Genomic DNA, 27,133 nt, shown 5'->3' on the forward strand with positions numbered 1-27,133 from the left:
TATCATATATTTGTAAAAACCGCACGTCGCAACAGCTATGAAAGGTATTGGCCCACCAAGCAACCGCTGCTGAGCCCGAAGGCCTGCAGATTACAAGGTGTCTTTTGTTCGGCACGTCGAATCCTCTCCACCGTTATTCTTGGCTTTCTAGACCGGGGTCGCTATCTGACCATCAGACAGCTCGTCAAATGTAATCACGTAGGCTGAGTGGGCCTCGAACCAACCCTCAGATCTAGGTTAAAATCCCTGACCTGGCCGGGAATCGAACACGGGGCCTCCGGGTAAGAAGCAGGCATGATATCCCTTCACCACGGGGCCGGACATAAATATGTAAGCATGAGGAGATATCACACAGAAGGTTGAACAAATAATAAAATCATTAACACACTCCTTTATGAAGTAAGCAAAGTTTTAACTGTGACTATTAAATTAATTGTGGGGCCCTCATCATCGGTGTTCAATTTACCAACTCGGACTAGAATTAACTTATTTCTTGAATCATTGTGCACATTGTTACACTCATACCTTGTAATGCAGCTATGAAGTTTTGTAACTAAAGAATATATCGCATTTGTAGTACCGGTAGTAAATTTGTCCACATATACATTAGAAATATTTTATACTTTAATAAAACCACTTCAGAATAAAGGCCATGTCCTATTCCAATATCGTATGAAGTATGGTTGCCTTGATGAATACACGTACGGAAAAATTACTTATGTTCCCATCATCACAGTACAACAACCATCATATAACAACATGTTTATTGTACTTTTCAGCTGTGTATTATTGTTGATTCCAATTGTCTGCCTATGAGGTAAGGTTGCTAATACAATCTTCAATGGCTCTGTTTATTGCTTCTCTGTCTATTCTACTTTTTTGCCTGGATTTTCTCTTCACCTGCCAGAATGTGACTATAAATACGATGGGCAGTTTGGAAAGATATAAGACACTGCTTTCTCTGACAATCATGGTCTTGGAAGAGGAGTAGTTTAAAGTTTTTCCTGAGGATCAGTACCAGTTACTTCCCATAAAATATCACTGGCTTTGAAATGTCTGTGGCATACCTATAAAATAATGTATCACCGTGAGAGAAATTCGTTCATTTACAGAGTGAATCGGCCTACACCAGCAGCTCTTGTAGGCCTATGTGGTGTGTTTTATTGGGTATAATAATAATAATAATAATAATAATAATAATAATAATAATAATAATAATAATAATAATAATAATACCGTTGAAATAATGTATCCCATGATTGTGAGCTAACATAACCTCATATCTTTGAATAGTAAATATGCCTACAATGTCGCCAGCTGATAAATACGCCACAGGCCTATGCTCATTATGGTAGTATGAGAATGTAATAATAGTTACTCACCATTGAGTAAATCGTAGATCTGTAGTCTTGTCTTGACATTGCACGTAAACATCTCTGCCGCATAACCTCGTCTTTCGGAAACTTAATGCATTCACTTCGTTATCACTGTCGCAATTCTCCTTACAGTTGAATACACAACACATCAGTACCATTACGTACAACGGTATTAGCAATTGGCATCATTAAACGAATTAAAACTCTTCTAATTTCGGCGTTACATGGCTAAACTCATTGCTGTCTTATTACTGAAGAGGTTCAAGCTTGCCTCCCGATGCTGACGTCACAGTATATTCCCAGAACGGTTGTGAGGCCTTATATGTAGGAGGTGTTGACAGGCTCCCCTTGGAAGCATCTAATCGGTCAAGTGACCTGTAGGTGAGGTTAGGACGTCATTATGACGTCTTAATCTAACCTTGCCCACGATCGCTAACCTCAGCAGCTCTACAATTGCCGTCTTTTCAGATGACCTAGGCATCACTGAATAGGCGTACTAGGGAAGTAAGGAGTGAGGTATTTTCCCGTTACTTTTCTCACTGAGCCAGAAGTTGCTATTACTTATCAGTCTGCTAAGCCCACTGAAATTTAATTTACTTTCCTACGAACGTCATCTTTGTTTGTAAATAATACATTTTTAGATTTTTCCTAAAACCATTGCTTGCAGGAAGCAGGAAAACAGTAGAAGTCCAGCTGTTGAGGTCGGACAAGGAAGATAAGAAACAAAATACACCCCTCTCAACTTGAGAATGTAGGTTGATGACTACAGTCTCTTGAGACTTCTCGATTTTTATGAATAACCTCTATTAATGAACTATAATGGAGCAGGAAATGTGGAAGGACAGAAAGGAGTGGAAGAGGCTTGTTAACCACACCCGGGCGACTGGAGTGGGACATTGATGATGATGATGATGATGATGAATTCTCTTGCTTTGTTAAATTCGCAAATCTAAGCAGTCAACATCTTTCGAAAGTACCTCTATTAAACGTTAACAATAAGCTGAACAGATAATATTTTAGCTCTATGAAACGTTACTAAAAACTCTGACGAATAAATTTTAATTTATTTACAAGTAAGGATTATCTCATACGTACGATTGAAGATTATTTTCCGGTTCCAAGAGTTAACAATGATGTAAGTATATTAGGCTTACGTAATTATAATAGACTTGCAAATTTTATAAGACAAAATAGCAAAAGTAGAATTTGCTTTCTGAACATGATTTGAAGGGTTCAATTCTTGTCTTCTTCTTCTTCTTCTTCGTTTTGCCTCATGACTGAGGCGTCGTGACTATCATAATATTCAGCCCTCTAGCCGATGAACCATACTCCGCCATTCTTCCCTATCTAACGCTTTCAATGTGGTTACTCTGAGAGAACACTGTAGGGGGCCGTTCACCATGTCAATCCATCGCGTTGGTATTCGTCCTCGTTGTCTGGTTCCCTGGACTTTGCCCTCAACAATCAGCTTTTGAAGACTACCATCTCGGCGCATTATATGTCCAAAGTAGCGTCAATCCGTTGAGAGACCTTACACGATAGACGAACTTTTATCTGAAGTTGGTTCAGGATTGATGTGTTCGTGCGATGAGCTGTCCAAGGAATCCTTAACATTTTCCTCCAGCACCATATTTCAAAGCTTTCTATCCGTTCACGATCAGTTAATTCTGCTTCTTGAGGGGGTTCTATCCTTCTCAACCTCTGCTTCTTCTAACTTTTCATCTATCTCCGCCTCTACCTTTATTTTCGTTTGAGTTCTTAACGCAAGGGATTGATCTTTGTTGTAAGAAGTATAGTGGGCTACGAGGAGTCTCTAGTGTTGAAATCTGTAAAGTGAACGGGTTGATATCAAAATTAAGTGTTCCAGTGAACGAAAACGAACTTATGGTAGCGTGTAAAGGTCAACATAAAAGGCTAGCGCAGCAAGTCATGCAACACAAACATGCGGATATTCTTTACAGTTCAGAACATAGTAGATTTATGCTGTTCTTAATTTTCCTGTTCATGACTAACCACTCCAAGGTTTTTAAATTTATGAACATGCTAAGGCGAGATCCGACAATGAGTGTTATAAACACACACACACACGCACACACACACACACACACACACACACACAGATAGGTTGAGATAATTCAATATTACCGCTTCTATGAGTGCGTGCTGCCATCTTGCTCACTAGCACCACGTAGCAGAGTACACAGAACTAACTGCTAACTGCTACGGTCGCCTGTCTGTTAGTCAATAATGTAGCTAGTAAATCACGAACTAGCTGTCAGGGTGCACTAGATGTACACGCACGCACATTAATGGTGTCCCGACATAAACAATCAACACTGCCCCACTCCAGTACTGAAAAGGAGGGGAGAGAGTAAAGAGATAGTGTTGAAGGCCACTCCAGTACTGAAAATGAGGGGAAGGGAGTGAACAGGTAGTGCTGAATACACAGTGTGTGTATTCCGGCGTTATACTGTAACATTGTAATAAGATGGCTCCTATCCTATCGCAGGTGAATCGAGGCCGTATTATTGGATGTGGGAGGCTCACATGGTCCCCTAAACAATAGCACAACAATACCATGCAGTCTTAAGACAGTTTGGAGATGGATAGAAGTATGGCAAGAACGAGGTGAAGAAGGATTGGTAGACCCGATATAACGCAGCTACAAAATATTCCTAACTACTGTAGTATAACATACTTTTCGGTTAAAAACCTCCTTTACCTCTTAATACTGTAATTATCGGAGTAGGTTACTTTTTTAATTGTTTATGTTAAAATGCTATTTGTTCGGGGCGTCGACCTATAGAGTTCTTTTGCCCCTACTTACACAATATATGAACCTGCATGCAATTGGAATTGCGGAAGTGTTGAGTGTTGAATGTGAGGAACGTTAAGGTCGACACAAACACGCAGTCCCCAGGCCAGGGATATTAATCATTTACAATTAAAACCCCTGACCCGGCCGGGAATCGAACTCGGGGCGGCCGGACGCGTTGCCCCGTACACCGCGGGGCCGGAAGAGTAAGTAACCTAATGCTGTACTTCAATACATCCGCCACTGTGCCCATTTCGATCACAACGAAGTCTTGTAGTGGGCTGTCTGCATGCAGTCCATGCAGCAATGCCTTAAGCGAGAAGGTGAGTCATTGTGCCTTCGACACTACCCCTTCACTCTCTTCCCCCATGTTTTGTACTGGATTGGCCTTCAACACTACACCTTTACTCTCTCCCCTTCTTTTCAGTACTGGAGTGGGGCAGTGTTGATTGTTTATGTCGGGATACCATTAATGTGCACGTCTGTACACATGCGTGCCACAGCCTGCCCGATCTGCATCCAATGGCTGCTTATACAGCCTGCTCATTAAAATATTTTAACATGGCACTAAATGAAATACTGCCTTTACAAAAATCCACGGTAGGCGGCAGCACCTAATGGCCCCAGTGTGTCGGAATGAAATAGCGGAAAATAGCCTAATACTGTATATCTTTTAAGTAAAAATGGTGTATTATACGGCATTGTATTTGTTAGCGAATTGCTTCTCCGAAAGATTACGAGTTTGGGCAGAGATCGAAATCAATATAACCAACTTCACGTAATTATAGATGGGTATCCAGGAGCTTTGAAGTGTGGATCAGGTACTTCACCGCCAATAAAGAAAAGATTGCAAGCCACTAATTTGAATGATCTGAAAAAAGTTTGCTCTCTTAATTGCGACGAAATTGCAGTGAAAGGGCGGATGTCTATAATAAAGAAGGGAGCAGATTCTATGGACTTGGCGAAGCAGGCGAGTCTATAAAGAAGAAATTGGAATAATCCCTCATCTCACCAACAAACTTCTGTGATTTGTAACTTATGGATTGACAAAGAAATTTACCATTCCGCCTGCCTACTTCATGGTGAAGGCATTACAAGGAAATGAATTTTCCATCTGATTCAGCAGGTTTTGAAGGCTGGATTCTTTGTTATTCGTCTTGTGTTTGACAAGTATGGAACAAATACTCTCATGTTCAAAATATTGGTGATGGAGAATGTGTGGTTCATCTATGCAACTCCAAGCGACAGTTTTCGCCAATGTGTTGAACAGATACATGAAGCATCCGAAGCTCAAAGAAATTACTTGTCAAATAAACCCATCAAACTATTATTATCACTGTCCGACTCCTTGGCAGAATGTCGGCGTTGAGGGTTTTGATTCAGAGGGTCCCGGGTTCGATTCCTGGTCGGGTCGGGGAATTTAATGACGTCTGACTGGGTGTTTGTGTTTGTCCCAGTACTCTTCTCCTCAACTATAGAGAAAACAACACACTACAAACGACCACAGAAACACACAATAGTAATTACATCCCTCCACATAGGGTTGGCGTCAGGAAGGGCACACAGCCGTAAAACAGGAGAAAATCCACATATATATAAATGACCCTATTCGTACCCGTGGAAGATCATTGTTCATTGTTTATCTTCTGCAGAATGAGGTTTCATAAGAGCTGACACAGGACTTTCAGGAGATCCCTTTGAAGCCATGTTTAGGGCTATAAGAATGGAAGAGGGAGCAGTGACATGACAGACTCACGGGCTGCTCAGAATTCCATAAAGTGAATTCTAATGTCCATCGATAGTGCTAGCTTTATGCACAAGCAGAACTCACAATTTTCTGCCTCAATATCTTCTTCCAGACTTGACTAAACAGAATCAGTGGTATTTGATTTCCTGGAAAATGTTCATGAGCCTCCTGAAGCAGTGTGTGCCACTTTGGTAACAGCTTCGCAGGCACTAGTGTGTGCGGTTATTTGGTGCGTGTAATCCAAGAAGAAACTGAATGCACTACGTGCTTGAATAATATTTACACGTCAGTTACTGTATCCCTATCGATGAACTTGATCAGTCACTCGGATTGAGGAGGCCTACGGTATTCGCAGACTCAGCCTAATTATGGGGCTATATGAATTTGTTCAGGTTGCTTTACCGTACTGCAAGAACTCTTCGAGTCATTTAAAGTGTGTTAGTAACAATAATCACTAGGAACCTGCGTTACAAATTGTGGTGGCCAAAATGATGAAATCTTCGCTTAGTAAAGTATGGAAGTAAATTACAGACGAAGTTCCCATGTTTCCTTGTCCGTCGAAACCTCCTTCTCGAGAAGTGCTGAAGCTATAAATCTCTAGAGCACTACTTCATAAGTAAAACTCTTTCATTTCTCTACTTTATATGCTGAGTTTTAAGTTACTTTATGTGGTTATCTACCTGTATTCCCGTGATAACTAGGTCCGATTAGGGCTATTTGGTGCTGCCAACTAGCGGCGGATTCTTCGCAAGTCGTTGTTACACGTTTGAGTATGGAATGAGCAGGAAGTATAAGAAGCCCGTCTGTCTGTTAGGTCATCAGCCCAGAGGCTGGTTGCATCCTCAAATAGCACCACCAAAGGTTATGCGGTTGTAAGGAAACCCCAAAAACCAATGGCTGCACCAAAATGAGGAGTACTAGGCAAGATGAGGAGTGAGGTAGTTAGCCATTGCTTTCCTCACTGGGTCGGAAAGTACTATTGCAGCACTACTGACCCTATGAGCAGCACCTTTCATAACACTCAGATACACTAGTCATGCTCTGAATGTCATTACTCAGCACTACCCATACCCCAGCAACTTCCATATTGTCACAGCCATGGATGTTGACTGGGACTTCGGTGGAAGCTACACTTTACTCTAGCTTGTGCCAAGAGATGGATGCAAAAGTACTGTATCCATCAAGAAATAACAGCAGGCAGTTTAAGAAGCCATCTGGTGCATATCGAGCAGGCAGTGCTGCGCACATCCCGAACTTCCCTCGTAGCCGTCGGAGTGTGCTAGGTGTATAACTGCGCACCAAGGTCTGGTCACGCTACCACAATCCTATGCGGTAGCGGCCCTGTTGAGTCTCAAGCATCGTTATGATGTGGGTGAGCCCGATGTGGTAATGTGAATTTACATTTTTAAGGAAAGTGGGGTGCTGCGCTACACTAAATTGTCAGAATAAGTCATCGTGCGGGATTAGAGTGTTTCGCTTTCCAGTGATAAGCAATGGTAAGCTCAGCTGGTACGGTGCATAATTGCAGGCGTGATAAGTGGCAACCTATATATAATTCCGAGATTAGTAAGTTACTACATGAAATTTTTCCTGAAGAATCTTTATATGAATGATTATTTTAAATTTATGGGTTCTGTTATGTATTTTCTTACGACATAATTTTGTTGAACTGCAGTTTGAATAGAAGAGGGTAAAGGGACAGAAACACTCAGGTCGAATTCCATCCCAAAAATATTCCTAATCCACTCAAGTCTTTAAAATGTTCTAGAAAAGCTTCCAAACAAAGATTTTTTTAAAGAAGCACAAGAAGCATCTGTATAACAATATTATTCGTGTTTTTTTTCCAGTTAACTACGCAAGGGAGGTCGTTTAGAAAAAAGTACAGTAAGGAGACTGACACAGGGTCCCGTAGTCGCCAACCCGCACACCCAACTTAGGAAACCCTGGGGCCCCTTTTAGTCACCTCTTACGACGGGCAGAAGATAGCGTGGGTGTTATTCTGCCACCCCACCCACAGGGGGTAAAGACTATGAAAATCTATACAAACTGGTTCACAGTTATCTACCGAAATTGTTATACCACGCTTATAAAAGTGAGACATGTGATTCGAATGATTCACACAATGCCTAAGTATTCTTCTTCTTCCTCTCCTTTACAATTAGCTTTACGTCGCACCCACTCACGTAGGTCTTATGACGACGATGGAAAGGAAAGGACTTGGAATGGGAAGGAAGTGACCGCGGGCTTAATTAAGATACAGCGCCAGCATTTGCCTGGTGAGAACAATAACGCAACCACGGAAAATCATCTTCAGGGCTGGCAACAGTGGGGTTAGAACCCAGTATCTCCCGAATGCATGTTGATAGCTACGTGACCCAGACTACACAGACACATCCTCAGTCTTCTTCTTCTTCTTCTTTTCTCTTCTTCTTATGATGATGGTGATGATGATGATGATGATGATGATGATAAAGTTGATGAGTATTACACTTTTTTCTTGGCAAAGGCCGACTGTAGACTGTAGCCGTACAAATTTTAATCACCAGATTTCAAATGATTTGTGCCATTTTGTGGGGGCGGTAGAATACATCCATGGTATCCTCTGACTGAAAGGAGGCCCAGGGACTCTTAACTTAGGGGCGTGGTTTGCGACTACGGGGCCCTTAGCTGAGTCCTGGCACTGCTTCCAATTACTTGCCTTGCTCCTCACTTTTCTATCCTATCCGACATCCCTTCCACAATTCTTGTTCTTTTCTGACCCCGACGGTATTATAGCAGTCGAAGCCTAGGGAGTTTTTCGTTTTCACGAACTTTGTGACATTTGTATTTCTTTGGCCAACACCTTCATTTTTGGAAGTGCCGTGTCCCTTCCGTTTTTCCCTCTAGTGTTAATAGCGGATGGTTGCCCAGTTTTACTTCTTTTTAAAACAAACCACCAGCAGCACTTTGTACTATTTAGCTGCATGGGTTATCCGTAAACTAGTTAGAGTAGCTAACGGCATCACTCGTTGTACATGCGAAAATGTAGTTTTGTCCCAGAACCCAACAAATCTACCACATGAATGGATAACAACAGTCAGCAAACATACTTTAACCCACTCAACTCAAGAGGCATTCAATGTTTGTCAACATGCTGAAGTAACGTTTTTGGAAACGCAGTACCGGCAACTATTTTCTTAATAAAGGGAATGTGGAAGGTGATTTACTACAACTGTCTTTAAGTACTTTAAGTTCAATATTTCATGTGTTCATAGAATAACAGAGGTACCGTACAGATTTCTATGTTTCTGTCATTAAGGTTACATATTTCTACAGATGGTAGTAATAAGAACCAGAGTAAGACAAAGCTGTGTAGAAGTAAAAGAGTATATTTGAACACTTCTGCTGATTCTTGTTTCTCAAAAAATGAAATTTTAGTTGTATTAATTACCTTCCTATTCAAGCAGCTGTGAATGTGTTCAACTCATTTTCGAGTTCTACAGTTATATGCATGCATAATAGATGCCCAGTTAATTTCTACATGCAAAAAAGTTGTTGTTTTTTTATTTCAATGTTTAGTACCTAAATCCTCAAAATTCTAACACACTTGCATTTGGTTACTCTCAATTAAAGACTCAATATGACGGCTCCATAAGTAACATTCGTGTCTTGACCTCCCTCATGCGCACCACCGCCGTCTCAGTCCTATATACTGCCTGCTCAGCGAGAACTCTTAGTGTCACAAACCTCCACTAGGGGCGCTAGTTAACGCACTCAGTTGATCTCCGTACCGAAGTTCTTGTCTTCCCGTGCCTTTGCGTCGAGTATTAATGTGTCTGCCTCTGGTTGTAAAATTATGAATTCTTGTGTTCCTCTCTGAATATCATAGCAAGGAACCAACATTCTTCAGGTGTGAGGTTTCATGGAATTCCCCCCCCCCCCCACCAATAAAGAACTTTTGAAAAATTGGCTTAACGCTATATCAAGGCAAGGATCAGCCAATGTAGTTAATGGATCCCATCCGATTATTCTCGTGTGTGTAGCCTGCATTATAGGGATGGAGATAAAAAATAAAACTGAAAGAAAAACACATTGAAGCTAGAGAGTGTGCCTAGTCGCTTTTCGAATTATCCCCATTAACTTTAAACCAGAAAAATAGCTTCACGAAAGACAAGACAGCGACAAGATATCTCTTCGGAGCAAATCTATGCGAAAACGAGCTCTTCAACCACAGGAAATGCATTGAGTGACGAGTAGGAAATTAATGTAAACAATGATGTCTCAATCCAAGTCAATATAGCGGGCGAGTTGGCCGTGCGGTTAGGGGCGCGCAGCTTTGAACTTGCATCCGGGAGATAGTGGGCTCGGATCCCACTGTCGGCAGCCCTGAAGATGGTTTTCCGTGGTATCCCATTTTCGCACCAGGCAAATGCTGGGGCTGTACCTTAATTAAGGCCACGGCCGCTTCCTTCCAACTGCTAGGACTTTCCTCTCCCATCGTCGCCATAAGACCTATCTGTGTCGGTGCGACGTACAGCCACTAGGAACCAAGTCAATATTCCAAGGAATGAGAATGACAGCTGTCATTCAGAAAATCAAACATTAAAGGCTCCGATCGATAATTCTGAGATGTCGATAAAAGCTTATAACTAACTATAATGCACTTAGAAGACTACAGAGGAAATTCGAAGACAACCCAGAAATTGATCGTCTGAATAAAATAAAGGAAGCAGCTAAATATAATGAACAAAAGACCGTGTATCTTTTAGATCAAATCCATAACTTTCGCGAGACGAAATCCGCGTGATCAGAACAAATCATACGGTACTGTGTAGCGTGGAAAATAGTATCCCAAACGGTTACGAATATGGCGGGACCCCTGGTTTAGTGTCAGCTCCATCACAAAGTATTCTGGACAAGTAGACTAAATGGGAAATGTTCTGTGTTGTGTCGGGATTTCCCAATTAGCGAATTAAAGTGTTTGAGCTGAATGTAAAACTCTCAGACCAACAGAGAGGAGTGTAATAGTGGTTTCCGATTAAACGGTTAATTAGGTACGGCTCCTCTACGACCAAACCAGTGACAAGTTCGTTTGCGTGGTCAAAGCTGAAGTTGTATGCGGCAAAGGTATTGGAGAATCCCCCTGCTCTTGCGAATAAACTGTTGTGTTCTGCTGCAAACGGACTTTCAAAAGTTCCCTATTCCTGCTGCCTACTCACTCCAATCTATCCCCTTTAGTTCAGAAATGATAAATGCCGTTGACTGACAATCATAGAACCAATATTTCTATGTTTAAACATTTTGGTGAGGGGGAAAAGTGAGAACCTCTGTGACTCATCAATGCGATCCCAGTCGTAAACTTCTTTTCAGTTTTGACTACTACCATATGATAGTCAAGCCTGTTAGGTATTACAAAAAATCACATGGAACGGAGGAATTTGGAAAAGATTAATGTTCTGCTGTACAAATATTTCCCCACTGGTTACTGCTGCTATTCACTTCATGAAAGAAAACCATGCCGGTTGATAAACACAAGTTTAGACTTCTCATACGTGAAATCGACGGTGCGCTTCATGGAATCAATTTCAAAATATTTTTACATTCCATGACGTCGTTTACAGAACTCAGCACATCGACAAGATAATCCAAATTGCATGTAATTCTCTTCACCTGCAGATAAAATACTACAATGGTTAATGATGATTTCATCGAGTACATTAAAATATAGTTGGAATTAAAACGTGCAAAATTGAAGTGTCTGTCTAATGAGACGGCAGATGTTGCCTCGGTAACTGTGAAATATATAGTGGAATGTGTGTCTGACCTGTTGAAAAATGTGTTATTTTATGTTCTCACTAGGTGATTATCTGGAGACACAACAGAAGGCTAGAAGCTCTAATTAGTGCAGTGAAATTGGGTGGTGGTTATAATGACATACGAACACGCACACACTGCAGTATGTGCCATAAAAATTATCCTGAAATCTTGTCATGAACAAAGGATCAGCGGAATAGTGATAGAAAAATTTTTGCGTCCGCTATTGGTAAATAACAGTAAGACAACGACCGAAAAGTTGCCCCGTTATTCGCGTCAAGAAATTCCGGAAAATTTTATGTGTTATGCAGCAGTGGGATGATCCTAATATATCTACTGTAACTGGTAAGATTTTATATATATTACGTTTCTATATCTTAAGGCAAGCTCAAACATGAATTGTTTATTCCTGTACGTGCATTATCTTCTCAATTATTAATATGTTAAGGATTATTTTTCAATTTATATTTGTGTTACAGACGAACTCTCATTTAACCAATATATGCTTTGGGTGCGGTAAGTGCTGCCATCTGCAATGTACAGTAGCTGTAAACGCTATTCACGCGGCACAGAGCAGGCAGTATTTAGAAATTTAGACGACGGTGCTGCGCACGCATCCTCAACTTTTCTCCTAGCCCTCAGGGTGCACTAGTTACATGTCTGCACGCACATCCATACTTTTCCTCAGTCAGCACCCACTGTTCCAGAACATACTTCACACCCTGGATTACAAACTCTTAAGCAACAGATTGAGTCCCTCAGTAACGTCGTAATGTAAGTTCAAGTTCTCGACACCTAGTTCATTTGCGACTTCATTAGAAGTTTCATCAACCTATGTAAAGAGGTGAAATAACAATATTAGACCTATGTAAAATGTGATGAATTCGTTTTGGATACAAATTACGTAAGGTACTTACAGACATGATATAGGATTTTGGGCTTATGCCGTGTCAAGAAAATATGCGTCATTAGATGAAAATCTCGACTGCCCACGACAAAGGTTAATCAAACAATGAGCTTTGAATTTAGACGTTGTAATAGAAGTAGAAATGGTACATTCATTCATTACCAGATTGCTCCCCGGATGCCGTACAACGCTAGCGTTCGAAGCGGAAGCTGACGGAACCATCAGAATCAGCCTGAGCGGGTCACATAATATAACAGATGTACGCAACGTATGACATTGACACAAGTCCGGAGTGAAACATCTGGCGATGAGGAACGTACGAATTTGGAAAACACCGAAACGGATAACAATACTGAAGGGACAGGGATGGGACCTACTTACGTAAATCCTTAATGGCTGGCAAACAGGTGTTACTTAATTTTATTGATAGCCAGTACCCCTGTTGAAACTGTTAGGATTTCTACGTATTTCCACAGTTTCCCGTAGAAATCCTGGACGTGTAGTGTCTAGTGTGGGTAAGGGCTCGAGCATCTTGGAATATGACATCATGACCCGGCGATAGAGCGTGCTCAGCTACAGCCGATTTTTCTATCAAGTTGATACGAATATTACGTTTGTGTTTTTTGATAAGGGTACCAATGGACCGGCATGTTTGGCCAATGTATACTTTATCGCAAGTGCAGGGAATTCCGTATATTCCAGGATGTAAAAGTGGAGACAATTTGTCCTTCGTTTTACCTAGTCTGTGAGCAATTTTAGTGACGTGCCAAACACGGTTTTTATATTGTGTTTGAGGAGGACACTGGCAATTCGATCTGCGGTATTGTGAATGTAAGGTACAGTAAGTAGGCAGTTCCCTTCGCTTCTTCCTTCTTTGAGCTTTGCTTGGTCGTTTCTCTTCAGTACTACAGTACATTGCAGTATTCTTTGTCAAGGCGACTGAAATACCCCTTTCCGATGCAAGGAAATCAGTCTCCCAGGCAGCAATAACACTACGAGAGTAGTTCCTGATCTTGGCCTTATATATCCCACCCTTTCTAGCTGACGTATGCCTTCTGGCCGTCTCGTGAGAATTCTGTAAAGTATCTGTCACAGCCAGGTAGTGAGACTTGCCCGCGCTGTTATGCAAATTGAGGTTCGGCCTGCGTGTCTATATTGATGTGTGTATGTCTAAACCTATGTATGATAGGCATCCAAGAATTGCTGATTTTATATCCTTTTTCTATATTCATATTGATCGGGTGTTTCTTGAATTCGATAGCCTCACGGATTTTCCTTTCCAAATTTCAAGCGATAGCCGCTAGGATCTTGATCTTGTCAAATGATATTCTGTGTCTTGTTTCGTAGAAATGCTTGGCTACAGCTGAAATATCTGTGTTTTGGTTCTTGGTATGACGGATGTGTTCTTTCGGACGGATAGAGATCATACGTTTCGTTTCACCAACATAGCACCTTCCGCAGCTGCATTCGGTTTTGCTTACTCCAGGAGCTTGTAGTTCTATTGTGTCTTTTACCGGTCGTAGATATCGGGCTAGCTTCCGGTATTGTTTATAGGTTTTTATGTCATTTATCCAGTAACTTGCCTATCCTGTCTGTACTGTTTCTAACGTACTGAAGTATCGCTGTTTTCGGGCGGACCATTCTTCTTCCCCGTTGTTTTCTTCTACGGCGGCCTTTTCTTTGTTTCCTTCTGATTTTCTACAGACTCGGTGGATGTTATTGAGCGAGTACCCATTTCTTCTGAGGGTTCTCGTGAGGTGTTCTTTCTCTTATTTGAGGTGTTCTGCGTCCGATATCACTATGGGTCTGTTAATCAGAGGTTTTAGAACAGCCTGCATTTGTGATGGGTGGTGAAGGTACTTGTTCGCCTCTTCTCATGGTGACTTTGGCCTTATATCCTACCCTTTTTGGCTGACGTAAGTCCCCTGGCTGTGTGACGGATGTGTTCGTTGAGGTGGATAGAGATCAGACGTTTGTTTCGCTAACATAGCACGTTCCGCAGCTACATTCAGTATGATATTCTCCAAGAGCCTGTGTCTTTTACTGGTGGTAGGTAACGGGCTAGCTTCCGGTATGGTTAATAAATATTTTTATGTCGTATCTATCCAGTATTTTCCGTGGTGATGAGAAGAGGCTTACAGGTACTATCACCACTCATCACGAAAGCAGGCTGTTCTAACAGGATATAAAATCAGCAATTCATGGTTGCCTATCTTACATAGAATAAGACATACAGACTTCAAATTAAACTCTCAGGATGAACCTCCAATCACACAGCCAGGTGCTGACGTCAGCCAGAAAGAGCACAGTACATAAGTTCAAGGTCAGGAACCACTGTCGTAGTGTGATTGCTGCCTGGGAGACTTATTACCTCGGAGCGAGTAGGGGTATTTCAGTCGCCTTGACAAAGAATACTGCAATGTATTCGAAACGTCGGAAAACTGTACAGAATGTGCAGAAAACAACAACGCGTTTCAACCCGAAAAAAGAACTAAATAATTTTCGTCAGTAGGATGAGCTGCTTCTACAGGTGCGTTAGCAGCAACGACTGGCGGTAAGGTGTTTTGTTCGTTACTCTCCCAAATTGGGGAATGTCCAATATTATGTTTTTCTCTTTCCATCATAATTAAGAGTTTACAGTTTAATGTTCATATATTTCCCTACCTGTGCAAACAAGAGTGCTAATTCCACGATTTTTTTATTTTATAGTTTTGCCATTTTATTCTTCGGCCCCTTGTCATTAAGTGCCTACTAGTATAAGAAACAAAACTCATAATAATACAATACTTACAGAGTGTATGACACCACCGAATTAATGGTATCACTGACTGAGAGGTAAGCCAATGCGATGAGTTCGGCGGTCGTCATAACGTTGAACTGTTGTATGATCACGTACTATTGTTTACCTCTGTGTTCTCATTGCACATACGATAGGATAACATAGCATATCTGCATTCCTTTGGAAAATATTACACATTTAATAATGTATCCCTAAGAAGTTACGACCAAAACAAGCCACATACTATAAAAATCTCAAAATATTCGTTTATTTACCTCTGACGTCCATGTTTATTGCCACGTTTGAGTATTGTTCAACACGACAGAAATGCCAATAAGAATATCATGTTTATATTCGTAGGAAGTAAATTAGAAGGAATTTTATTTCTTAGGAATTATTTCCTTTGTTGGACTATCATTGGGTAAATTAGGTTATTTCTTTTCCCAAACAACAGCACACCAACTACTTTCCTTAGTCTTCACATTATAATCTGTTAATTTCCGCATTTCGTGCGGGTATTAATTCGATGACAATGCATAAAGCTCCTTTATGATTAATTTATTTTCATTTTGTACTTGCGCTCCAAGCCTCAGACAAAAGTGTAAACTTTCAAGCTTTGATTTTATGTCCCTGAACTATGACTCCATTTCATCATTTCTATTTAATTTTATATAATTTCTTTCCTGTATAAATATTCAATTAAATTGATAGAAAGGTGAACATGGGAATGGGAGAAGTGCAGAAAACTGCAACCGAGCCTCACTCCTTTTCGATTAGTTCCTTCTCTTATAAATCCCTTGATTCTCATTACTTCAGGTCATTTCGATACAGATCATAGGTAAACCATATTTATCTGAACTAATTCCAATCACCTTCAGAATAAAAAGTTGTTTCGAGTAGTTAGCATTATCGCTCACCGATTTTGGAACATAACATACAATTCCAATTGTTCTTACTCATTTGGTCTCCAAGTGACAGTATTTCTTCCCGTGTTCCACAAATTCTTTTGAAGAAAATGAATACCCCGAATCTGTTCCACCTTCACTCTCTACTCTTCCTGAATAATTCTCGTAATACACGGGGGCCGATGACATAGATGTCGGGCCACCTAAGAAAACCATCATCACTATCACATGAGTTAGATACTGATGAACTGATGGTAAGTATTCACATTTTAACACCAATTTATATACGGTATGTATATTGCAGGGAAAATAATATTTTCTCAAAAATCACAAGACACTTCTCCTGTTCCGTACATGTTACACACAAAGTGGAACCGCTTTGCCTCGAGAGATTGGCTAGTAATTATGGGAGAAATTAATGAATTCACGGTTTCTAGTTTCTTCGTAGGTTCCTCAATGCTTTGACAAGTTCTGATCTTCATATCACGTCCCATTCTATCCGTGTCGATAGGTTCAGTTTGAGAACACTTGCCTTGCCCACAACAGATATCCACAATATCTAGCGATTACTGTTCACAGAACGCTGTCCTTCAAGAAACATCTTCAGAATACGGCTGCTAATTTGCGATCAAGAAACAACATCATACAGAAGCTGTGTGGAACCACTGGAGATCATTAGCATCGACCCTACGGTCTTCAGCTCTTGCTCTTGTGTACTCTGCTGCAGAATACTGCTCATCAACATGGCTGAACAGCAGTCATACCAAATTAATTGACACTCACCTGAATCACACAATGCGTATGATATCAGGGACAATTAGATCTACTCCCAGTTTCTGGCTACCTGTTCTATCCCATATTTCACCACCTCACCTCCGTCGAGAAAATATTCTCCTACGAGATTATAAGAAAATAACTAACAACAGTCAGTTGTCAACCCATGGTGAGATGAATTATGCTCTTATAAACAGGCTAAAATCTAGACACCCACCTGTTAGAACAGCCAGAAACCTAGCAGGCGCTAACTTTAATCTGCTTCAGGCCTGGAATCAAGTATGGACATCCAGTGCTCCATCAGAATATCACTATCTACCATCTGAAAAAAAACCAGAGGGTTTTGATCTTTTACGGAAACCTGGACAACTATCAACAGGATTCGCACTGGCAATGGGAGATGTGTCGTCTCCTTCCATAAATGGGGAGTACTTAATTCGGCAGCGTGCAGTTGTGGTGCTGCGAAGCAAACAGTTCAGCACATTGTGGTGCAGTGTCCTCTCACTGCCTACCAGGGAAACCTTAGAGACTTTTTTCTGCTCTCACCCTTCTGTGTTGACTATGTAAATAATTTGAACCTGTAAATACTTCAAACTGTAAATACTATATATTACTATTGTAATTATATGCAACAAGCCACTTTATATATATATAGATGAAGATTCTAAATACCAATTTTTACATCTCTAAACTTTAAAACTTTTGAGATATAGATGCACTCATTTTAAAAATTCACCCCCCTTTCACCCTCGCATTAATTGGATTTTCCAAAAACAAAATATATATGTGTTTCTTTATTTTTGACAGCGATCAAAAGTACCAATTTTGAGGTCTGTAATATCTTCAGTTTCTGAGATACAAGTAGCGATATCCTGATTAAAGGCATTCAACCCCTTTTTCACCCTTTTTCACCCCTCCTATTGGGATTGTATGAAAACAAAAAATACGTGTTTCCTTATTTTTAAGGAAGATTCTAAATACCAATTTTCACATCTGTAAACTTTTAAAGTTTTGAGATATAGACACACTAATTTTAAAATTTCACCCCCCTTTTCACCCCCTTAGCAACGGAATATCCAAAAATCCTCTCTTAGCGAGCACCTAAATCTTAATATGAATATATCCCCAAAATTTCATTTCTTTATGTCCAGTAGTTTTGGCTCGGCGATGATGAATCAGTCAGTCAGTCAGTCAGTCAGTCAGGACAAGCTACTTTATATATATAGATGTGATGGGTTAGCCATACGCTACATAAATAAATATCCTCCTATTCAAGTATCTTCACTCAAATCGATATTTTATACCTTTTCTAAGAATAACTGAATATTTCTGTCCGGCTCCATAGATAAATGGTTAGCGTGTTGGCCTTTCGTTATAGGGTTCCCGGGTTTGATTCCCGGCAGGGTCTGGCATTTTAACCATCATTGGTTAATTCTGATAGCACAGGGGCTGGGTGTAGAATATGTGTCACCTTCATCATCATTCCATCCTCATCAAGACGTGCAGGTTGCCTGCGGATGTCAAATCAAAAGACCTGCACCTTGCGAGCCCAATATGTCAACGGACGCTCCCAGCACTAAAAGTCATACGTCATTTCATTTATACTGAAAATTTCTAAAATATGTAAATACATTTTATACTTGAGTTCTTCGTTACACTCATAGAGTAGCGTTTTACTCCAAAGTACTAACATTATCTGGCTACTTGGCCAAAAATTCACAAAAGAGAGTATAGGGATTCGTCTTACGACACACCTATTCATGTATATGCATGTCATCAGATTGCCAAGGCACTGCCACTTACCGCAGCAACAAGTTTTATTTAAGTGTATACCTTCAGTGGACATTTGGAAACAAAACGGGGCTAAGCCTACGTGTGGGACACAGGTCGCATTTTTGACCGAACCATTGCGTAAGATAAGCAGCAATGATAGGAAAAGAAGAAAATGACGCATTGAAAATGAATCATACAGAATAAAATAAACAGCACGATTCCCAAATTCCGCCTCGCACTGCGAATAGTCGCAGTGTTAGTAACAACCACACAATTTTTGACAGTAGTTTCCTTGAATGTGACGCTCATTGACCCTCGTCGTAAAGTCCAAACCTTTGCTTTAACGGATTATTTATTTGTGAGTTAACCAATCGAGAGGTCGACTGTAGAACAGTCACTAAATTTAATCGACAGGGCATCTTCATAGAGCCCAAGAGACATTACTAAATAATTCTTGCCTGCAGAGACTCCCGTCTCTGCCGTTATTTCGTTCATCTGTTGGGACACAAGACGATTTAGCAATTGACAGGAGACCGCTGCGTATGAGTTTCATGTCTCCCACAGGGTTTCCTGAAATAGATTCCCTGCTCCGGTATCACATGGCATGTAGAAATGTAAATCCTATTTGGGGGATGGCCAAAACTAAAGGGCTAGTAACTATGCAAGCAAGATATTGCTTCTGCATCTTATTTGTGAGAGAAAGGGCTGCCAACACTTATTTTTTCGGTGTAGATGCGAAGAGTGGAAATCCTCCGTTCTTTGTGCTCTTTATCCAGGGCTCAGAAATGCGGAGTCACGACGCGCGGCAGCCTCTACATAGCCGTTGGAAGGAAAAAAATCCGGTCTATGATTGGCTGTTTACTGCGGCTACGTGTCCGGCAGGAATAAGCAGACACAACACTTCCTTTCCACACTAACCACGTGTATTTAAATATATCTGTTACATCTATACCCTTCAATAATATATATATATTTACTGTGTTCATTCTGCGAAGTTCAACGATATTGTCTGATACACGTGCATTTAATTACGCATTAGCATGGAGATGACCTTCGTATTTATTTATTTATTTATTTATTTATTTATTTATTTATTTATTTATTTATTTATTTATTTATTTTATTTATTCATTTATTTATTTACTAGTTGAAGACAACCCACTTCGTTGGGTGTTTTGTACAACCGTGCGGTTCTCACTATATAATGTAGAGGACCTGCATTAAAAGACCATTTTTTTTCTGTTTCTTCTTTTATTTTGCATTTGTTTCGTAAAAATACACATTCTTATCCGCTACATTTTATATATTGTTGCCTGGCACATGCAAAAACACATTTTTCTGCTTTTCCGACACGGGAGAAAGGATCGTAGCGCAGACCATGTGTGAAACGGGAATCCTTCAAATTAACTACGCAACAGTGGAACATTTTACCCTGAGCCTTATTGATAGTCATACTATACTATAGTACTGTAAATTGTACTAGTTCGAAACAAAGTGACAAATTATTTGAGATCAATGGAAGGACTGAAAACCGATTCTTCTCTTCTCTTCCAGTTAGGATTACTGCCTCGATGATATTGTTAAGGAGCTATTTCAGTAAGCACATGCTTTGTATTCAGCAATTAAAGAAAGTACTCACTTGTACTCAAGCAGCAAACTGCTATTGTTCTGAGATCAAAATACTACTGCAACGTGAATCAATGAAAATATTGCAACCGTTAAGCTACAGTCGGAGAACACCGAGACACCTCAGGTGTGCTCAGTTCATAAATTAGACGCACATATAACAAATCGAAGGATGTGGCATGCATAGGAAATATGACTGAATTGTGGCATATAACAAATAAAATACAGAATCAAATTAATATATGGCATGGTTTATTAATAAAAAAATACTCTCAAATTGTCATCCTCCTAACTTGTGATGATGTGAATGATCGTTAATGAATTAAAAATATATCTCTTGAAGTACAAAATAAATAATCAAATGGGGTGGTACATGATTTCACACCCTATCTTGTCCTAGCAAATCATAATTACATATTGATTTAATATTTTGATCAGCTAAACAGATTCCGTTTGATTTATTGAAAGTTCTGGATTCAGAAGATCAGCTCTGAAATATTAAAAGAAAAAAATTTGAATTAACTTTAGCTCAAAATCCCATTAAATTTCCACTTATCGATTCAAAAATTTACGATTCTTTACAATTACATAATTTGATGCTTCAATTTCTATTTAAAACTGAGTCGGCTCAATGAAATAATAATCTGTTCCATTACCAGTCGCTTACTGGATTAACAAAATTAAATAGATAAATTACTAAAGTCTGGAAATGTAATACACATTTAAAATGGTCTGCCTAACTCAAAATTAAATTTCATCAATGCCACATCACAACTTCTAAATGCCAATAACGAAGAAATTAACATCATCCGCATCGTGTAATAATATCTGAGACAAAAGAAAATCAACTCCAAAACAGCATAACCATACAATAATACAAAAATACACTACTATTCACACCCTATTTTACACTATCTACACATGTGGCTACATAAAGACGATCATATTGTCGGAGTATCATTGCATAAGTTTATCATAGCTGAAGGTATCGTGAAATTTCTAAAGTTTAATCCGATGACCTGGATGAAAATCCTCGAATATTCTGGAAAATCTCGAATTCAGGCAATGTCTCGAATGGTATTCTAGAACCATTGTAAATTATCGTGAACATTAAAGTCGTGAATTATAGAGAACTCGGGATAAATCTAATTAAGATTACATCTTCGAAAACGTACTCAAATTCAAACATACGTAGGTTCCACATCCTAAATCACGCAAATATCTATCATAATCCGCTATCAACTTATCACTTGCCTCAATAACTATATGGCGTGATTCTACTCTCGAAGAATTACTTCGCTTATTCATTATAAAATCACTTCTCTCGAAGAATAAATTATGACATTAACCGTAGCGAAATCTCCATTAACGATTCCTACTATACAATTATACATTTGTGATCCACCCCGGAATATCACAAACTCAATCTAACATCACATAACAAGTCCTACGTGTGTATAATTCTCGAAGATTCAATCCACCTACCGGTTCTCATATCTGGATTCAACTATCTCTGTTCCGCGCTTATCTACACGGGTTCTGATCCAAAATTACGGAATCATTTCTCTTTTAAGACTTTAAGTTCCCATATTTTACGATTATACACCCAATAGATACCATGCACGGTTATGTCTCGCCTCTGTACGATGACTGTACATCCAAAAACATCTATTCTACATAAACGAATGCTCTAACATTATTCCCACCAATCGTGGCTATAATAAAGCTGTAAGACACACCCCGAGAATTGTCACACCTGACACTTAGTATAACACATAAGCCGTGTACGCCGTTCTAATATCACTTTTTTTTATATTATCTAACAATAATAAATATGTGAAGATCTTCTACTGTCTTCATAATATGGCAAAGTACAACGACTACATAACTAAAATATACTGCCAGACCATTTACTAATTACAACTACTTAACTACACTTCTACCAAACAGATTATATTAGACAATTGTGTCGACTTAGCTTTAAGGCGTCTTCACGATGTCGAATAACTGGTCGTCCTCAGGAATAATATAGTAATAGGTGCCTTCCTCTCATCCTGTTGCCTGTCAGCTGGTCACATGGGTTTAAGCCTCCATTTCAGCACCAACACATATAGTAGTATGTGACAACACCATGATGATATTCATCACTATCCTCTTGAATTTCAGGCTGAAACTAGTACAAGAAAGATTAGTAAATTTGCCACACAACACTTCCTGTAGATATCATTCAAATATTACACACGGTAGGCAGCTCAACTTAACTTGACGTCCGCTATGTTACGTACGTTGACAAGAATAATATTCTAAGTAGTATATTTGAATGGTCCAACTAAGTTAATACCGTCCAACTTCCACAATTCAATCTTTAATTATCGCCGTCCGTTCTCGAACCAAGGACTTATCTCAACAGCGTGTCGAGTACCACTGAAGTCCGGCGACTGGCAGACACACTAACCCAATAACCCACTTCTCTTCTCAGCTGACCGGTTGGAATCCTTGATACTCCACGCACGCGCGTTCAAGCCGGAACTCTAGTCGAGTTAGCAACAGTAATAATTTTCCACACTGGTTTCATTTGTAAAATAATGTTCAGGAGCGTTGTTATCAGTATTATAATCGTTATTTTTGACATACACATTAATTTTCTATCATGCTATTCTGATAGTATCACAAATCGTTTATATGGTTGGTTATGACCGGTGTGAAACTGTAAGCTTCTCGAATGCTAGCGATGCGCGCTCTGTTTTCCTTTCTTTTCTTTTCTTTCTTTCTTCTTTTCTTTTCTTTCTTGGACGGTTATTCCTAGTCGTTGACATCAAAATACAGTTTTATAGCTTATACCATTAATTCGAAAATCATTATGCTCACAGGTGAATTCATTGAGACTCCAAAGTGTACTAGTTCAATGATATGCCACTCCATCCACATATTCAAGCCATCCGGCCTATTGAAACTGTCACAATATATAAAACCAAGGAGTATACACCATATCCACCCAGAGTACATTCCCACTCCGATCCTTCCAATACATTCTCACTCATTTATTACGTTCAATTACGAAGTCATCCAGCATCAAGCACCACATCTCCCACACCACCACAGCACGAACACACACGTCTATTTTATATGTAGTAGGTCACCTTCAGCTCCCACATCTCCCACACCACCCACAGCTACTGACACACAATGACTATAGTGTATGATAGAAGACCACAGTCTAGCTCGAGCGGTCTCGGAGAGGGGTCGTGTAGAGTAGTGCGTGCGGTGAATATGGTTGGCATCGAGCAATACCGGGCCGCTATTGGCAAATGGCAGGCGAAACGGAAGAAGGAGAACAAGAATGGATTGGTGATAAGTAAGGACGGATTAAAAATGAGTGAAACGGTGCTGGTAGTGGCAGTGGTAGCGGTGTTACTGGTTATTGGGGGGGGGGGTGGAATTAAACCCAGGCCCAAATACCAGTGGAAAATATAACACAGAGGATTTGGCCGCACTCAGGGTGGTTGTGAGTGAAGTCATGCAGGAGAAATGCCAGTGGGAGAAAGTGCAGAAAATAAAGGACATGATGGAGGAGCAGAGAAAGGAGATAGGCAACATGAAGAAATGGCTGGAAACGAGGACGGAGGAATCAAGCAGAAGAGTTGACAATAACGAGAAAGAAATCGAGTTATTGAGAGGGGAAGTGAAATATTTGAAAGAGAAGATGATGAGGATGAAGAAAGAAGGGGAGGAGTACAAGCAGGAGAGATGGAAGAAAGCCATATTTATATATGGAGTTGAGGAAGATGTGAGGGAGGACAAGTTGGAACTGATGGGCAAGATGATCGAAGTTATACGTGATACAATGAAGATAAATTTCAGTAGTGGTGACATAGACGATGTAGAGAAAATTGGTAAAACTAAAGGTCGGAGGCCAATTAGGGTAAAATTTTTATCTACCCTAATAGCAGAAATTGTGGTAGGTAACAGTAAGAATTTACAGGGACAGAAAATAAGGGTGAAAAGAGACATGGGAAGAGAAGGAAGTGAAAATATGAGGATCTTGAATAGGCACCTATGGAGAGCGAGGAACCAGGGACTAAAGGCCCGAATAAGAGGTCTGAGGTTGGAGGTGACAAACGGGCGATGCGTTAGAGTACATTCAGTGACGAAGCTAAAGGAGATGGACGAAAACGAGAGGGTTGATGGTGGTGAGATGACAAGGCAAGATGGGAAGAGGAAAGAAGAAAAGAAGAGGAGGAGAGACGTGGAAGGAGAGGAGAGCATCTCAGAAGAGAATGGGCAGTGCAGCCGGGAGACAGAAGATCAAGATAGTGAAGTGGTCGGTGAGAGTGAGCAGCAAGAAACTGGGAGAGTACAGTGTAGTGTTACAGTGAGCAAGAAAGGACAAGGGAAGGTGGATTCAGAAGTCCAAAATAGTGAGGGGGTGAGTGGGGGTGAGCAGCAAGAATCGGTGAGAGCAGGGTGTAGTGGTGTAGTGAACAAGAAAGGACAAGAGGAGACAGATCGAAAGGAAGGTAAAAAATTTATGAGTAAAGTCAGAAGTAGGAGCTTAAAAGACATATGGGGAAAAGTACGTAAATAGATGGAGGATACAGAGCTCATGGAACGGTATAGGTTGGTTAAAGAAGGAGGAATGGAGATGAGGGATGAGAGGTCGATAACTACTAGAAGTAAGAATAGAGGGGGAGACCTAGAAGGGAGGGAGGGAAAGTTATAACTATATTGGAAAATAGGATGTGTGAATATTGAGGGACGAAGGAACAAATTAGGAAACAAGAAAGTTCGGGAAGTAATTGAAAGTTTTGATGTTGTGGCACTCTTGGAGACGTGGCTGGAAACAGGGAGGGAGATTTCATGGAAGGGGTTTGTGATAAAATATAAATATAGAAGAAAAGAGAGGAATAAGGGTCGAGCACCAGGAGGGATGATAGTTCTAATTAGGGAAGAAATTAGTGAAAGAGTAGAGGATATAGAGACCGATATGATGGAAACCATATGGTTGAGATTGAATATGGGAGGGGGTGACGGAAGGAGGAAGAAAATAAATCTAGCTTTTGTTTACTGCCACCCTAGTAATTGAGCATATGCAAATAAATATTTTTTTGAAGAGTTATTGGTAGATATTGGTAGGATAAGGGGAATGTTTCCAGGTGAGGAGGATATGTTGTTATTCGGGGATTGGAACGCGAGAATAGGGGAACAGAGCCCAGTTTATAGTAGGGAGGATGGAATGTGTTTGTTGGAAAGTAGAAGGAGTGAGGACAAAATTACAAATAGTTATGGAGAGAAGCTCCTAGAGACGTGTGCTGTGGGAAATTGGTATATTCTGAATGGGTGGATAGAGGGTGACAGGACGGGGAAATTGACATATGTTACTGAGAAGGGTGGTAGTGTGATAGATATGGTTTTAAGTTCGGAAGGGATGATTGAGGAAGTTGTAAGAATGGAAATAAGAGACTGGATTGAATCACACCATTTCCCGGTGAGGGTTATGCTGAAAAGGGGGGAAGAGAAGTGTACAATGAAGGAAGATGAGACAAATGATAAACGAGGGAGTGGTTATAATAAGTATAAATGGACAGAGAAGGTGGGCCGGGATTGGAATAGGGTAGTAAAAGGGGAGTTACAGCTTCTGAAATATGGGTGGGAAGGGGCGTTAGAAGAGAATAATACTGATAAAGCCTTGGAATTGTTGCTACATCCAATAAAGATAATAGCGCAGAAGGCGAAAGCTAGAAAGGGAAATAAGAAAGAGGGAGAAGAATGGTTTAATAGGGAGTGTGAAGGAATGCGGAGGAAGGTGATGGACGCGTTAGGAGAATATAGAAGGAAAGGTGGGAGCCAAGAAAGGGAGTTTTTCTGTAGATTGAGGAAGGAGTATAAAAAGGAAATTTGTGAGACAAAAAAGACGTGGTTAGAGGAACAAATGGAAGCCATAAATAATGACTGCAAGACAAATAATTTTGAGAGAGTTTGGTATAAGATTAATAAAATTATTAAGGGTGGAAGAAATATAGAGAAAACGAGTATTGAGGAAGTGCAGTGGGTCAGACACTTTGATGAATTACTAGGGAATAAGGGGGATGAAAGATGGAGAGGTTCGGGAGAAGAAATAATTTGGAGGAATAGGAGAGTGGCAATTTATGACCTGGATAAAGAAATCACAAGGGAGGAAATCCTGAGAGTGATAAGCAGAGCCAGAGCAAAGTCGGCCGGGGGGTGTAATGGTATAAATAACAAGTTTTGGAAGGAAATTAGCAAAAATGAGATAATGATAGAGGGCATGGTTAAACTATTCAATAGGATATTTGAGAGAGGTAATTACCCTAAGGAATGGGAAACAGGAATTATATGCCCTATATACAAGGGGAAGGGTAGTAGGAACAATGTGAACAGTTATAGAGGTATATCTCTGTTGGATTCTTTGAGTAAAATATATACTGGGGTGTTAGCGAACAGAATAAGCGGGTGGGCGGAAGAAAATGAAATTTTGACAGATTACCAAGGGGGATTTAGGAAAAAGAAAAGAACAGTGGATAATATAATGATAATAAAGACTATTCTAGAAAAGTATAAGAATATGGTTAGAAGTACGGTTTATGTAGCAGCAATAGATTTTGAGAAAGCTTTTGACA

The sequence above is a fragment of the Anabrus simplex genome, chromosome 1 (assembly GCF_040414725.1).
Source record: "Anabrus simplex isolate iqAnaSimp1 chromosome 1, ASM4041472v1, whole genome shotgun sequence".
Lineage (NCBI taxonomy): Eukaryota > Metazoa > Arthropoda > Insecta > Orthoptera > Tettigoniidae > Anabrus > Anabrus simplex.